Source organism: Diceros bicornis, chromosome 23, assembly GCF_020826845.1.
Source record: "Diceros bicornis minor isolate mBicDic1 chromosome 23, mDicBic1.mat.cur, whole genome shotgun sequence".
NCBI lineage: Eukaryota > Metazoa > Chordata > Mammalia > Perissodactyla > Rhinocerotidae > Diceros > Diceros bicornis.
The window spans coordinates 33265179-33282621 of NC_080762.1; the positions used below are offsets into that span (position 1 = coordinate 33265179).

The window sequence follows — 17443 nt, forward strand, 5'->3', positions numbered from 1 at the left end:
CCTGTATAGGGCGCTTACCGTGAATGGAGCTTAGAGAACTCTGGGTGAGTCAGTGAGTTAGTGGTGAGTGAATGTGAAGGCCTAGGACATTACTGTACACACTGTAGACTTTATCAACACTGTACACTTAGGCTACATTAAATTTATAAAAAAATATTATTCTTTCTTCAGTAATAAATTAACCTTAGTTTACTATACCTTTTTTACTTTAGAAACTTTAAATTTTTTTTAACTTTTGACTCCTTTGTGATAACACTTAGCTTAAAACACAAACACATTGTACAGCTGTACAAAAATATTTTCTTTCTTTATATCCTTATTCTATAAGCTTTTTTCTATGTTTAAAATTTTTTGTTTTTTTTAACTTTTTAAACTTTTTGGTTAAAAACTAAAGACACAAACACGTACATTATCCTGGGCCTACACATTGTTGGGATCGTCAGTATCACTGTCTTCCACCTGCACATCTTGTCCCACTGAAAGGTCTTCAGGGGCAATAACATGCATGGAGCTGCCATCTCTTGTGATAACAGTGTCTTCTTCTGGAATACCTCCTGAAGGACCTCCCTGAGGCTCTTTAGGAGGTGTCACTCTTTTCAGAAATATGTCCATGGTGGTTTGCTTGGTTTTCTATTTTTCATCATAGATTTGATTGTAAGCAGATAATGCACCATGAATATTCCTCTCTATGAATGAAAACCTTTCAGTGTTGGGGTCCGTGCTTTCAGACTTTTTAAGGATCTTGTTGAGATCTACAAAAGCTTCTGCCAAACCTTTCACTGTGAATTTTCTTGGGAGATCTTCTTTTTCTTCTCCTGCAGTTTTTTTGTCTCTTGCTTCTTCTTCAGCTGTGCATTCCTGTTCCAGTTCCAACAACTCCTCATTAGTCAAATCCTTAGGAACCACCTCTAGGAGCTCCTCAAAGTCATCCTCATCCACACCCAGGTTAAAGTTGTTTGCCATCTCAACCACAGCCTTGTTGATTTTTGCAGTCCCCTCATCCTTGGTAAATCCTTTGAAGTCACTGATGAACCTCTTGAGCGTCCTCTTCCATATGCCATCATGCACTCCTTGGTGACATCACCCCAAGCCTAAGCAAGTTTCTTGAATCAGTCATAGATATTGTAACCCTTCCGGAATTGCATCAGTGCTTCTCAGTGTCTTCCTCAGTTGCAGCAATAGCCTGGGCAAAGGTCTTCCTCAGGTAGTAGGTCTTAAAAGCTGCTATAACTCCTTGATCCACTGGTTCGGTCAAAGAAGTGGTGTTTAGAGGAAGATACACCTCTTTGATATTGGGATGAAGATCATCAATAAAAGGAGGATGTCTGGAAGCATTATCAACAGTAAGGAAAATCTTGAAAGGTATGTTATTCTCCAAACAGTACTTCTCCATTTCGCTAGCATAGCAATTCAGGAGGGCATCTTGGAAGAGGACCTGGGTCGTCCATGACTTTTTATTGGTCCTTTAATACACTGGCATTGTGTGCTTATTGATATACTTGAAGGGTCTGGGGTTCTCACTGTGCCAGATCACAAAGGGTTTCAGTTTGTAGCCTGCAACAGTGCGCCCAAGCAAGACTGTTATCTGGTCCTTAAAAGCCTTGAAACCTGGCATTGACTTGGCATCCTTATGGATCATCTGTTTCCAGAATAGGGAAGTTTCATCCATATTGAATATTTGCTCTGGCAAGTAATTTTCCTCCACAATCAGCTTATCTAGAGTTTCTTCAGCTGCCTTCGCATCATCGCTCACCGACTCACCACTCACTTTCACATTATGTAACGATGGCTATGACATCACTAGGTGTTAGGAATTTTTAGCACCATTATAATCTTATGGGACCGACATCATTGACCAAAATGTCATCATGTGGTGCAAGACTGTATATGTATTATTTAAAGTTAACCTTTTCTGTCACCAAGATGAAGTTGCTTTAGTCATATGTACTCATTCAGAAATATCAAATAATATAGGCAAGCAAAAAGAGCAGCATAAAGAATAACCACAGCCAACCAAAATTAACTCCATACTACACATGTGTCCATGTGTATTTTGTTTTACAAAAATGGAATTATGTATATTGTTTTGTGTGTGTTTGTATATATACTTAACATACATCTTTCTATGTCAGTAGTTGTATTTCTGCAGCATCATTTTTAATCACTATACAGTATTCCATTTTATGCCTTTATTTTAAACCAATTCCTTATTGTTAAAATTTTAAGTTGTTTTCTACAATGTTTTTATAGTAGACTAAAATTGTAATTAATTCTTGTATTAGTGGATTTCATCCTGTGCATCAGAATTACCTGTAGAACTTTTTAAAAATCCAAATGCCTTGGCCCTAATTAAATCATAATCTCTTGGGAGGGGCCCAGATATTTGTATTTTGAAGATGATTTTTGGAGCTCTATAGGTAATTCTGAAGTGCAGCCAGGGCTGAGAGAGCCTAGAGAATTAAATAATTATATGCATAATTCTTTTCAAACCTTGCCAGTTATTATAAGCATTATGATCATTAAGATTGATTTAGTTTTATATATTAAATATTAACGTTTTTTATGTAAAAACATCACTGACAGTCATTGTCCATATAATGAATAAATCTGGTTTCTTATTTTTCTTTGATAACTTAATTCTTAAAGATTTATTTTTTTTTTTCCCCCAAAGCCCCAGTAGATAGTTGTATGTCATAGCTGCACATTCTTCTAGTTGCTGTATGTGGGATGAGGCCTCAGCATGGCCGGAGAAGCGGTGCGTCGGTGCACGCCCGGGATCCGAACCCGGGCCGCCAGCAGCGGAGGACGCGCACTTAACCGCTAAGCCACGGGGCCGGCCTGATAACTTAATTCTAAATGAATACTTCATTTATTTTTATTTAGATTATAGGACTACAAGAGGTTTTCTGAATGGGTTAATTCTATCCACAATCTTAATGTCTCTTTGCCATGTAACCTAATTTATTTACAGGTTTCATGGGTTAGGATGTGGATATCATTGGGGATCATTATTCTGCGTATAACACATGATTTGGATGACCACAGTTTAACTATTCGCCTGTTGCAGGACATCTGTGTTATTCACATGTTTTGGCTATTATGAATTGTATACGTCTGCTCGGGCTGCCATAACTACGTGGCTTTAACAACAGACGTTTATTTTTTCATGGTTCTGGAGGCTGGCAGTCCCAGATCAAGGTGCCAGCAGATTCATTTTCTGTTGAGGACTCTTTTCTTGGCTTGCAGACAGCCGCTTTCTCACTATGTTCCCATGGCCTCACAAAGCCTCTTCTGTGTGTGTGCACGGAGAGAGATCTCTTGTGTCTCTTCCTCTTCTTATAAGGACACTAGTCCTATTGGATTAGGGCCTCACTCAGATGACCTTGTTTAACCTTAGTTACTTCCCTAACGGTCCTCTCTCCAAATATAGTCATATTGGGGGCTAGGGCTTTAACTTACGAATTTTGAGGCACTATAATTCCATCCATAACACGGATAAAGCTGCTCTAGACATTGGTGTACAGGTTTTTCTGTGAACATAAGTTTTCATTTCTCTGGGATAAATGCCCAAGAGTGCAATTCTGGGGTCATATTGTAGTTGTGTGTTTAGTTTTCTAAGAAACTACTGCACTTTTTTCTAGAGTAACGTCTTATATTCCCACTAGCAATCCAGTGTGATCTAGTTTTTCCACATACTTGCCAGCCTTTGTTGTTATCACTATTTTTTATTTTTATTTTAGCCATTTTAATTTATATTTTTATACATTATTTGTATTCTTATTTTAACCATTCTGATAATGTGTAGAGATTTCTCATTGTGGTTTTAATTTGTGCTTCCATAAGGGATAATAATAATTGGGGACTAATACATTCAAATGCAATGTGTCATTATAACTACATAGTAAACTATTTGATGTCCTATCACTTAAGATAATGATCCCACCAGATGTCATTAGTGTGAGTAGTAATGTAGACCTCAGGAGAAAATGTGTTAACAGAATGTTAGTTTAGTAGATGCTTCTGTTGGCTTCAGTGTTTTTTATACATGGTGGACTCTCTATGTATCGGAAAAGTGCTCCTGAAGATGATATCTTTGTCTTTTCACTGAGATCATAATTGCATGTCATTCTTAACAGTCCTACGAGCTATAGATAAAATGCTTTTATTTCCTCTCCCTGACTGAATGTCACATTGGATAAATTTGTCCTGTCTTCTTAAATTACTTCTGTAATTTGATTAAAAAGATAAGGAGAAATTTTAAAATTCTAAAATGATGTGCAAAAATGCTGTTAATGCTGTTAAATGGATTTTGTACTTTCTTGGAAAGAGAATAATGTAAAATAATTTAGATGGGTTTCTGTATTGGAACTCACTCAGTTGGAAATTAGAGAATCAAAGTCAAAGCAAGCTTCAGCAAAGAAGACAGTGTGTTGGCTTTTCTAACCAGAATGTTCAGGAGTACAGCTGCCTGTGTGCCCAGCTGGATATATAGGTTCACATGATGTCATCAGATCTTTCCCCTGTCTTAGCTCTCTCTCTCCATCTCTCTATTTCTCTCTTTCTTTATTTCCTTCTCTTTTCTCTTTCCCTTTCTCCTTATCTCTTCCTCCCTCTCCTTTACCCCCTCTCCTGCTCCTTTTTATTTCTCTGGCTCTTTTCATCCCATGACTCCCAGCTAGGCTTTCTCCATATAATTAGGGAAAAATGTGGGACAGCAACTCCAAACATATCTGCTTCCCCATACCCTAATACTAAAAGCAAGAGGATTTTCCCCACCAGTTCTATCAGGAAAAAACTCCCGGGATGAACACTGACTTTCCTGACTTGGGTCACCAGTTGATTTCTGAACCAGTTACTTTCCCTGTGGTGGTCATATAGGGTTCTTATTGACCATGCCTTCTCGCTTCTGTATCCTCATAGTCAGCGCCCTGTGAGCCACCAGAAGTCAAGGAGGAGTTTCCCAAAGGAAAGACTAGTGCTCTTATTACCTTAAAAAGGAGAATTTGAAATATACTAAGCAGACAGAACTAAGTCTTTGATATTTTGGTGAAAGACTCAGGTTTACTTTTTCATTGGTGTTAAATAAGTTGACTTCTGTCTGTTTTCACAGTTGGGAGTTATATTTTTTAAATAGCCAATAGTGTTACTCAGCAAAAATGGAATACTGACCCAAATGTAATATTTGGTTTGGAAAGGTAATGTAAAAGATGCATATAATGTTTCATTTGAAAAGTTAAGAATGTTGAGTCCTATAAAATCTGAATGGAGAGTATTTGAGGTTTTCTATGACCCCTGCTTCTTGAATCCTATCCTTATATACTAGATTCTGGGGGACATAATGAATAGGATATTATCCCTGACCTTAGGTTACTCAGTGTAGTATATCTGCTCCACACCATTTCCGTAGAAATACCTGATACAGTAGGGAGATGTTATACGAGGTTCTCTGGCAGCACGGAGAAGGCAGATTAAAGAGTTCACAGAAGAAGGCTTCATGGAGGTGAATGTTGAGGGCATAAATCTCCAGATAGACAGAGGGCTGGGAGTATATCTCAGGCAAAGGATGCTCCGTGAAACAGTTTGTGACCTTTTGGGAACAAGTGTTTCAATATTGTTGGCATGTAAGCTATATATGGAGAGTGGTAGCAAATGAGTCTAGAGAGAGACTTAATAGTCGGCACACGAAGGGCTTTGAAAACCATGTTAAGAGGTTTAGACTCAGTATTGTGGGAAATATTACTTCTTAAAAACAGGAGAGTAAATGATTAGTTCTTTTCACTTAGAGGGATAACTCTGGTTGCAATGTAAAGTTGAAGGTTGAGAGTAGAGCTGCTGCATTAGTTCAAGGGGGAAATGCTGTGAGCCTGAATTAAGAAAGTGGCAGCCTATATGAAAAATGGGGCAATGGAGAATAAAAGATCTGATGACTGATTAAATGGGAGGGGATGAAGGAGAGAGAAGGATCTAGGCTGACATGCAGGGCAACATGAGTGAGTGATAGTGTCATTTATTAAGGTGAGGAGTAGGAGAAAAGGAAAAGGTTCATATGTGTTAAGTCCGGGAGGCAGCATACCGTATTGGTTAAGAGCAGGGCCTCTGAGGCACCAGCCCAGTGGCGTAGTGGTTAAGTTCTCACGCTCTGCTTCGGCGGCCTGGGGTTCGCAGGTTCAGGTCCCCAGCGTGGACCATGCTATGGCAGGCGTCCCACATATGAAGTAGAGGAAGATGGGCACAGATATTAACCCAGGGCCAATCTTCCTCAGCAAAAAGAGGAGGATTGGCAACAGATGTTAGCACAGGGCTAATCTTCCTCACCAAAAAAAAAAAAGAGCGCACGGCCTCTGAATCCAGGCTGACTGAATGTGACTTGGTTCCCCCACATTGTAGCTGTGAGACTTTGGGCAAGTCACTATCCTCTCTGCAATCCAGTGTTTCATTTGTAAAATTGGGATAGTAGGACTTACCTCATAGTTTTATTGTGAGGATTAAATTAGTTAATATATGTAAAACACTTTGAAAAATGTTGGGTCTTTAATACATTTTAGCTAAAATGTTAGCTTAAAATGATAAATGTAATGATGAAAACTGACACTATGATATCAGTCAGAGTATGGATAAAATGAAAAGACTTATTGTTACTTTGGAGATTATATTTATTACATAAATTACTTCTATGTTCATTCATTTCTTTTGTTGAGGAAGACTGGCCCTGGGCTAACATCCATGCCCATCTTCCTCCTCTTTATATGGGATGCCACCACAGCAGCTTGACACGCGGTGCATCGGTGCGTGCCTAGGATCCGAACCGGCGAACTCCGGGCCGCCGCAGTGGATCGCGCGCAGTTAACCACTTGTGCCACCAGGCCGGCCCCAAAAGTATGCTTTTGATACTATATTATCTTCTGTTTTGGGGGAGTCAGTGTTTAATATATAAAAATTTGATCCATTGGATAATTTTTTTTATAAAGTTATAAATGAGATTTTTATTTATTTGTGACTCTCAGGAGTTATTTAATTTATGTAATTAAAAATGTTTGCTTGTTATGAAAGTGCAGTATAGTTCAAATATATGAAATAGCTAGGTCTCATTTGAAGGGAAATGCTATCTATAATTTCCTTTCTAAAAGAGAAGTTAATTTTGTCTGTGTGCCCTGAAGTTTTTCAGGAATGCAGTACTGTAAAGTCTATTGGGAACACTTGCAAACAGCTAACTAGGAAAAGGGCACCAGCTGCTTGAAAAATACCTGTTAAACTAGAAAGAGAGTTATGACTAACATCTGCCTCTAGCTAGCAGTAATCTAACAAAATAACTTTCTTTACAACCTACACTTTATTGATTTTTATAGCAGGAAATTAGAAGAGAGAAGATTAAAAGCTTAAAGGCCTGTTGAGCTACTCCAGAATGATAATTTTAGAACTCGAATGAATTCAGTTCTACTACTAAAAAGTAAATGAACTTAATTTGTAATCTGGGAATTTCAGGTTGCTTTAGAAATGAACTTAGTCTGTGTCTTTCCATATGTCTACGTATTGTCGTTACACAGGCCTGTTACAATAAACAGAAATATTTGGTATGATTGTGTTACCATTTATAGATTTTCATTATTTGTCTCTGGAAATATGTATGGATTGGTTATCAGTCATTAGTAATCATTTCTTGAGCTCCTAATTGATGCAAGGCATTGTGCTAGGAGGTATGTTGGGAACCAAGAGTTTAGAACTATGATCCTGCCTTTAAGGAACTTACTGTCCAGTTAGACAAGTAGAACTGAGGTTGAATTCCCAGCTTCACCATTTGCACATTGTATGATATGGATCCAGTTACGTAGTGTCTCTGAGGTTGTGTCCTCATCAGACTATTTATTTTGAAGATTACATGAGTCAACACAGAAAACGTGTGGCAGTGTCTGTGATACATTTTGGGTGATCAGTCAGTTCGCAGCCTGAGTAATGCTTATATAAACTGTTCCTTTGGTTAATTTCTCCCATTGATAGCTGAGTTTTGTTGTTTAATCTGGGTACACTTTGAAACTCTTAACTTTCTGTTAAGAGTTATTGCTAGGTGGAATTATTTTGGTATAAATAACTTTAAAATTCCTCAAAGATGAATATTGAAATAATGTAGAAGACATCTTTAAATTAATAAAGATAAAGAAAGGAACTCGCATTTCTTTAGGTAATACTGTACATTTCTTTGAGCACCTCATATTGCATTATTTAACTTAATCCCCTCATGTTAACCCTGAAAGCAAAGAGAGGACAAGTTTAAATTTGATCCAATGGTGCAAATGTCCAAGATTGATTAAGTAAACATAGATTACTCTGCTTTTTACATTCTCAACAAGCTATTACATTCTTGATAAATTTCAGAGTTGTATGAAAATAATAATTACGTAATTTGGGGTTTTAAATGTATCAGGGGAAATCAATATATAAAGAAATCTCAATGAATTCTTAAGCAATATACATAATTAGTTTTATTGTGTAACTTTTATGAATTCTTCCTTTAAATGTTTTGTTCTTTCAAACTTTACGTACTACAAAGAAGTTCAAGCAAAACATTTATCTTGTAGGGATGCCCTTACTAAACTTCTCCCTTCTAATTTGATACATGTTTTAAACAGAAGTTTTTCTGAGTAAAAAGTACTTTGTTCTTTGCAGAGTAGATTGTGTTAAATTATTAAAAAACAGGTGACTAAGAAAACCTCATCACTGTGTTGGCGGTGGGTAGGGAAAGTTAGGATAGCAGTTCTCAGTCTTGCTTGTACTTGATAATCACTTGGGGTGCTGTTAAGAAATGTACAGTTTACTATTCCCCACCCTAGGCAAATGAATAAAAATTGCAAGAGTTGAGTCCTGGAAATCTGTCATTTTTCTAAGCATTCACACTCCCTACCCTAAATATGAGGAACCTGTTCTCAAAGCACTGGCCTCCTCAGCACCCTCAGCCGAGCTCCTCTCCAGCAGTCTTTGACTAGGTCCTTCCCTCTTTTGAGTGGTGGGTTCAGTGTATTTGGAACCCTTCTATGTGAGCTTCAGATCTCAAGGGAAACAAGCAGTGAATTTAAATTTAAGGAAGCAATTTATAAGTCCAGTTCACTGCTTGTTTCCCCAATAAATAATTCTCAGATCATTTATTTTATGGAAATGAGTCAAGGACATTAAATTGTGTATTTAAAATATTGGAAGTTTAAAAGGTACCAGTTTAAATAGGTATTTCTAAATTTCTGTTCTTCAAGAAGTCAATACCAAGTATGCTGTCAAGCATTGGAATATTGGAGAACACACACACACATACATGCACATTGTGTACATTTGTGTATTGATTTGACCATGCTAAATAAGTCATTCATACTTTCATTTATATAACACATGTTTTTGCTATGTTATTATTATTATAGTAAATGAATTCTTGACTTGAAATCATAATAAAGTTATTCAAATATTGTTAGATTAGTGAAAATAGTCTCTTTCAAAACAACTCATTTGAGGATTCTGTTGATGATGAAATTTTCTTGTGTAAGGAGATGTATATTTAAAATGACATCTTTGCTTTAATTAGTTTGGAAAGTTTAAAGTCATATGTACTGTAAAAAAAATTTTAAGAAATTACCCATAGTTTAACATCTCTAACATTTTGTGAGCTTAACTACATAAGTGCCCAAGTACTTCACCCTCTTTAAAGATTTCAAGCAAGCTCGTGGAAGTAATTTAAGGGTTAAACTCAGAGCTGAAATCAGTTATTACCATAAATATCAGCCAAGAAACTGAAAATGACCTTTTCTTTGTGGGATTCAACAGAATTTGCCATGATGAGAAGTACAGCTGTTTATTAGAAGGCAGGTCCCACAGTCTGGCCCAAAAAGACTGTTGGTAATACCAGTTAAATAATAGTGTCTTATATTTTCAAGCTACAATGCTTATAATGACATCCTGGAAGGATACTTATAATATATACATGTCAGTATGAGTTCATCTCCTTTATGAAAATAATACATTAATTTCATAGAAAATGCCAGGGTCTTAGCCTCCAGTTTGACTTCTGCTTTAAGTATCTGAAGTTTGTATACTTAATTACAATACTAGTTTTGTGAATCCAGCCGACATTTATTATGGTGGTTCTGTCTAAAGACAAGTGAACCAAACCTATCCAAGTCAAACCCATGACTGAGGTTCAGTCGTATCTTTTACTGTCTTCGTGTGCATTGGGTATGTGACTGCTGGCACACCACCTTGGGGAAGGTGTTTCAGAGTGATATCTGACATGTGGATTGTTGTTAAGGTTGTGCTGGTAGAAACCCAAATGTGCAATCTTGTTGGTTTGTCAGTGGAGCTTGTTATTGTGCAGCCAGAGTTTTTTCTTTTAATATACCACCTAGAGACCTTTTTCTTCAGTTTTCCTCAGTGTTCAAGCGTTAGCTCAAACCTGGGAATGAGGAGGATACCTTCCCCTTCCAAGAAGAGGTTTGTGCTCATCTCTGACTCCCATTATACCTGAAGTTCCGTTTAAATGTGGTATTGCTGCTGTTTGTGTTTCTCTCCTTGTGTTTTTCTCTTCAAGGGCGGTAATAGCTTCTTATTTATCATTTTGTCATTAGGGAGTGGAGTATATTTAGGACTATCTATTTATTTAGTTGAGTTTTTTGTTGTTATGCTTCTTAGATGAACTGTGTTCAGTATGAGAGAATTTTTAGGAATTGACCCTTATTGGCATATTGAATATTTTTGGTTATTCTTTTAAATGGTGTAAATGCATTTCGTTAAATAATATGAAAGGATCATGAGTTACACATTGTGGTTTCTTATTGCTTTTTTCATATATAATAAAATTTGCCTCAGTTTCAGTATAGAAAATAACCAACTTACCTGATTTTTACAAAATCTTACAATCTCACTTCCTTCAAAGATTTAGTAATAGATTACTCTCCTGAGGTCTTTTGTTGCTAAGTCTTCATTTCCTCTACCCAGATTATCTGGTTCAAAATAAATTATTATCGTGAAACAGTAAAACACATGACTCTTTGGTAAAGAGAAACCAACAGTGGCCATGCACTGTTTTTCTTGTCTCTTAATTAACAGAGTTCAGTAATTTTTCAGTGCAATTTTAAGTGGGAGTACAAATTGGAAATTTGATGTTTGTTAAAGACGTAGGACTCTTTATATGACATAATGAAAAACCATGAATCAGTTACTTTGTATTAACATAAAAACACTAGGTATTTATATCGATAAAGAAATAAATTATTGTTATTTTAATACATTAAGTCTATACAGAGGTCTTCCTCTTTTGTTTATTCTTAAGATAAATATTTTTATCTAAACAGAAAAGAGTTTTTATAGGGCTGGTTATAAAATCTGTTCACTGCAAAGAAAAGTAATATTTAAAATGTAATATCTAAATTTATAAAATAGAAAATGAAAGTTCCTTTATAATCCCAGCTTCAAGGAACAATTTGATATATATCTTTCTGTAATATTGTTTTGTATTAATAAAGTACATTTAATAGTTATGTTACAGTTCTGTGGCATGCTTTTTTTTCATGCTTTTCTATAAGCATATATATCTTCCTCATTCTATTTAATTACTGTAATTCACGAAGAATGTATCATGAATTACTTATCACAGTCCTTATTTATGGACATTCAATTTGTATCCCTTTTTTCTTATTATAAATGATGTTATAGCAAACATATTTGTGTTTATTTATCTGGCATTCTTGTTCAGTTAGTTTAACTTGGATAAATTTTTTGAAGTGGAATTTTTAGGTTAAATGATATGCAGATTTGTTAATGTTAATCATTGACAAGTGATGTATATAATGTATGTGAAGGTGTAAACATTACCAAGAATAATCAATTTCTTAAAATCTTAAACACTCATATTAATTAAAAAAATCTTATTCTATTTTGCTTTTATTCGATTATTAGTATAATCAGTATTTTCATTGACTTTGTATTTTTTTAATAAAATTAAGTTACTTGGTTAAAAAATCAGCATAAAGAATAAAAGTATAAAGTAATGAAATCAGTAAGCTATACAAGATTTTAACTTGGACTTTTAATTTGGACTTTGGTGTAGATACCTTAGTTCCAGTCCTTGCCCTGCTGCTCACTGGCCATTTATCCTTGGGTGAGTTCTTTAATCTCTCCATGCCCTAGTTTCCCCATCTTTAAAATAAGGATAATAAAAGGATGTACCTCATACATTTGGTTTGGATGTTAAATGAAATAATTTCTTAAAGCATTTAAAACAAATCCTAATGGGCTGGCCCGGTAGCTTAGCGGTTAAGTGCGCACGCTCCGCTACTGGCAGCCCGGGTTCGGATCCCGGGCACGCACCGATGCACCGCTTCTCCGGCCATGCTGAGGCCACATCCCACATACAGCAACTAGAAGGATGTGCAACTATGACATGCAACTATCTACTGGGGCTTTGGGGAAAAAAAAGGAGGAGGATTGGCAATAGATGTTAGCTCAGAGCTGGTCTTCCTCAGCAAAAAGAGGAGGATTAGCATGGATGTTAGCTCAGGGCTGATCTCCCTCACAAAAACAAAAAAACAAAAAAACCAAATCCTAATATGTAGTAAGTGTTCAATAGAAATGCTAGCTAACTATTACTGTTTTAATTAAATGGATTAATTAACAAGTTACTTGCCAACTTAAATAATAAGGAATATATTGTCATATATTTATCCATAATTCAAGAGCATTAAAGATAACGTACATTTTAGTTTTTGTGTTATGTCACTAGTCTACCAATCTTGTCATAGATTATCTAGCTTGAGATTGGCATATTCAGTGAAGTAGCGTGTCAGGTCTTCCCTGCTTCCTGTAAAGGGTAGGGTGTGGGGATGTGTAGTAGCAGAGGTATAGTTGGGGCCCAGGTAACAGGCTCCTGGTGGTCCAGAGTCACTGCTGCACCGTGAATTCTTGAGTTCAGAGAACAAGTCCTCACAGCTTGGCGCTTTGTAGGTGTTGTTCAGTATGCGTTGGACTGGTGGGAGGGTACATTTTAGATAACAGCAGGATGTAGTTTAGGCTTGCATTTAATAGCAGATCTGGTCCTCTGATGAATCCATAGAGGTTGGTGAGTGCACAGGTGTAATGCCACAGGTATTGGAGGTAGGGAGAGAACCTGCTGTTTCTTCTATTCCTGAACTTTTAATTGAGAGAAGCCTTTGATGAACCAGGCATATTAAGACCAAGAAAGAGAATGTGGAGGAAGACAGTGACTGCAGGGACATGTGATTTAAAATAATATGAAGGGCTGTTAGAAGAGTAATTCAATTCACCTTTTTGTCTCTGGAGGGTAAAACTCTAGGAATAATGAGAATTTTTTAATATGAAATATTTTTGTAATGTCAGAGAGCTCATTTAGGCTTCTCCACTTAATCAGATGCTTCTTTAGTTTTTCAGTTTTTTAAAGAAGTCAGTCTCTTTTTTCTTTCTCTTTTGCCTAGGTATTATCATCACTTTTCAAAAACTAGAAACCTTACATAGTGAAGTCTCTTATTTATCCTACTTCCTTCTATTTATAACCATTGTATTTAGATTTTATATTTTTTTCCAGAGTGTCTACAAGCAAATATAAATGTAGATTCTTTTTTTTTGTTTTTGTGAGGAAGATCAGCCCTGAGCTAACATCCATGCTAATCTTCCTCTGTTTTTTTGCTGAAGTAGACCGGCTCTGAGCTAATGTTATTGCCAATCCTCCTCCTTTTTTTCCCCAAAGCCCCAGTAGATAGTTGTATGTCATAGTTGCACATCCTTCTAGTTGCTGTATGTGGGATGTGGCCTCAGCATGGCTGGAGAAGCGGTGCGTCGCTGCGCGCCCGGGATCCAAACCCGAGCCGCCAGTAGCGGAGCATGCGCACTTAACCGCTAAGCCACGGGGCTGGCACACCTATAAATGTGGATTCTTATTCCCTGCTCCCTACCTCCACCAACTTTGAACAAAAAATAGCATATTATAATACTGTTCTGCACCTTACTTTTTTCACATAAGATCGATCCATCTCAGTAAATAGAAAACATTCTTATTCTGTTTTATGTCTGCATAGAATTCTGTTTTATGGATGTGCCATAATTTATTCAAGTGGTACCCTATTGTTAACATTTGGATCATTTCCAGCTTTTGGTGTGACAAATAATTTTGTGATGAATAATCTTATACATACATAATTTTGCTGGTGTACAAGAGTGTTTTTGGATACATTCTGAAAAAGTAAAATTGCTAAGCCCAAGGTTATATGCATTTGTGAGAGAAAGATTTTTGTGTTCCCAAGAATGAAATAGGCCATATTTTGAAAGAATACATTTGTGTTCACTAGAAAGTGTTTATAACATTAGGTTTCAAACTTCTTTGATTACAGCTCACATTAAAAAAATTATTTTAGGGGGCCGGCCCTGTGGCTTAGCGGTTAAGTGCACGCACTCCACTACTGGTGGCCCGGGTTCGGATCCCGGGCGCGCACTGATGCACCTCTTGTCCAGCTATGCTGAGGTGGCGTCCCACATACAGCAACTACAAGGATGTGCAGCTATAACATACAACTATCTACTGGGGCTTTGGGGAGAAAAAGGGAAAAAAATGAGGAGGATTGGCAATAGATGTTAGCTTAGGGCCGGTCTTCCCTAGCAAAAAGAGGAGGATTGCCATGGATGTTAGCTCAGGGCTGATCTTCCTCACACACAAAAAAATTATTTTACATTGTGATCCAGTACACTCAAGCACAAACAAAATCTTCATGAAACGGTATTTACCCTTATCATATGTGAAACACTGCACTCTTTTCTTTTTCTTTTCTGTTTTATTCTTTAAAAATATTGATCACAGTCCAGTAAATTGGTTTCATAACCCACTAGTGGAGTATAACCTGCAGTGTGAAATACACTGACCTAGAGTTTAGTTGACCAACTCTGTTTATGGTAGAGGGGGATCCATGTTTGGACTAGATGGCCTCCTAAGAATTCCCTATAATTCTCCTGCAGCCAAAACAAAAAATAAGCACAGTTTTTCACTGATTCTTAGAAAGTCTTTCAGGAAACGATATTTTGTTATCTTTGGACCCAGAGGTTATGATATTTTAAAATAATAGCATATGTTGATATAATATCTACATAAAGTGATATAAATATATAAAAGTATAGATATATACATTTAGATTTGGATCAAGTATAAACCAGTCAAGCAATTTCTTGAGGATAAATAAATGATTTCTTTAGGATAAACAGAAAAGATAGAATATTAAATATTTCTTAACATAATTTTTATGTATTCATAATATGGGATATTTTATGACATGCTAAGCGTTTGATTATCTTTAGAGTTTCTAATGCTATCTTAGTGTTGAAAGATTTTAAAAATGTAGAAAGTATGTTTTGAAACAACACTTTTTTTTTCTTTCCGAAAGCAGATGTAGCAGGAGCTGACGGAATCCAAGTAACTTCTAGTTTCACTGGAAACTGCAGTGAATGAGTGTGGAAAAATAATTTGGCTAGTATTTATAATATCTGATAGAAAACAGTTGTCAGACTTAAATAATGTGAGCAGAAAAATTTATCTCAATCCCCTGTTCTAGAGATAGTCATTATGCTTAACATGGAGTGTCTTAAGTATTATTTAATTTATGAAAATTCATAAACAGTGCAGCTCACAGATGATAATTATGATTGAATCAAAATGACTCAGCTGAAACGAGTACAGAAAAAACAACATCACCGAATATTTGCTTTGTTCCAAATACTATGCTAGGCATTAGGGAGACAAAGATGAAAAACGTGATTCCAAACCCTTGGTAGTCTCATATTCTAGAGGAAAGTAACTCCTTATATTTATCATTTAGCACTTTAGAGATTATAAGTGATTTCATTTGATCAGATGAAGTATGTCAACCTTTAAAAAAGATGAGCGATGAGGCTTCAGTTGGGACCAGTTTACTGTGTGGTGGATGCTCAGACCTGTTTTAGACCTAGGTTGGAACATAGAAATTAGTATTAGTGATTTAGTCAGTGTTGGCAAAGAACGTTAATTCCATTCTTTAACATTCAATGAATGATTGTTTTCTTGTTTCTTTGCTTAGTAAGGATAACTTTATAGAGAATAAGAAGTCAGATAAAAACTAATATTCTTTCACTTCCCCAAAGCATCCTCAAAGGTTGAAAGTTTATAATAAGGTTTATCTGATATCCTTGACTCAGATTATGGCAGGGCCTTTCAGACCATGTTAAGAATTTTAGATGTTGCCCTAAGAGCCTTTTGCGCAATGCAGTCCCCTATGTTATCATAGTATATTAATCAGTTTAAAAACTTTAGAGCTGCACTGTTTAACATGGTAACCACTAGCCACATGTGGACGTTGAGCAATTAAAATATGGCTAGTCAGGATTGAGATGTGCTCTAAGTGTAAAATACACTAATTTTTCAGACTTAGTATGAAAAAAGAATGAAAGTATTTCATGATTAATTTTATTACATACTAAAAAGATAATATTTAGATACATTGGACTAAATAAAATTATTGTAAAATCAATTTCACTTCAAAATATTTTTAATGTTTCTGCTAGAAAATTTAGATGTACATATGTGGCTTGCATTGTGTTTCTGTTGGACAGTGGTGATCCAGACTAGGGATGTTTAAAATTTTTTAAAAATTTCTTTCATTTGTTTATTTCTGGTTTGTAGGACGACTTTGATTTTGTTGTTGTTGTTGTTGTTGAGGAAGATTGGCCCTGAGCTAACATCTGTGCCAGTCCTCCTCTATCTTGTATGTGGGATGCTGCCACAGCGTGTCTTAATGAGTGGTGTGTAGGTTGGTGCCTGGGATCTGAACCTGTGAACCCCGGGCCGCCCAAGCAGAGCGCGCGAACTTAACTGAACTTAACCACTATGCCACCTGGCTGGCACCTACTTTGTTTTTTTTTAAAATATGTAGTCCCAATCCTTCAGATTTCCTACCGCTAGGGTATCTGATGTTTGGTCTTCTAGTATTCATAGTAGAATGTGAAGGGTTATGATTTGGACATTGATTACTAAGTTGTTTATTTACAACCCAAATGCATTTTTCTATATAAGTATGATAGTCAGATAAAGATACTTGCCCTAGTATGTTTCCAATAATTTACCTGAAATTGTATTAATATATCCGTAAGCCTACCTGTCCCAGTGTCTCTAAGAGCTATACCAAAGTCCTGAGCTTTCTGAACTTGTCTTTCTGATGCCATTACTGAGAGATTCCCGTGAACTTGAAGGAAGATGAGAATTAGAGGGCATCATCCTTCACCTGTTCTAGTAGCATAGTTTTCTACCACTCTTCAATCTAGTCTTCACATGGTAACCAGATAGAGCTTTAAAAAATATATTTGTCATTCTTCTACTTAAAGTCATGCAAAAATTTTCCATTGTGTTGAGAATAAAAATCCAAGCTCTTTACCATGACCTTCA

At 36.2% G+C, this 17443-nt stretch overlaps 1 protein-coding gene across 1 annotated transcript in view; it reads left to right on the forward strand.

Annotated features, from left to right (window-relative positions):
- Positions 1–17443, forward strand: part of ASCC3 (activating signal cointegrator 1 complex subunit 3) — a 336770-nt gene that overhangs the window by 75701 nt on the left and 243626 nt on the right. The gene's annotated exons all lie outside the window — the stretch shown is intronic.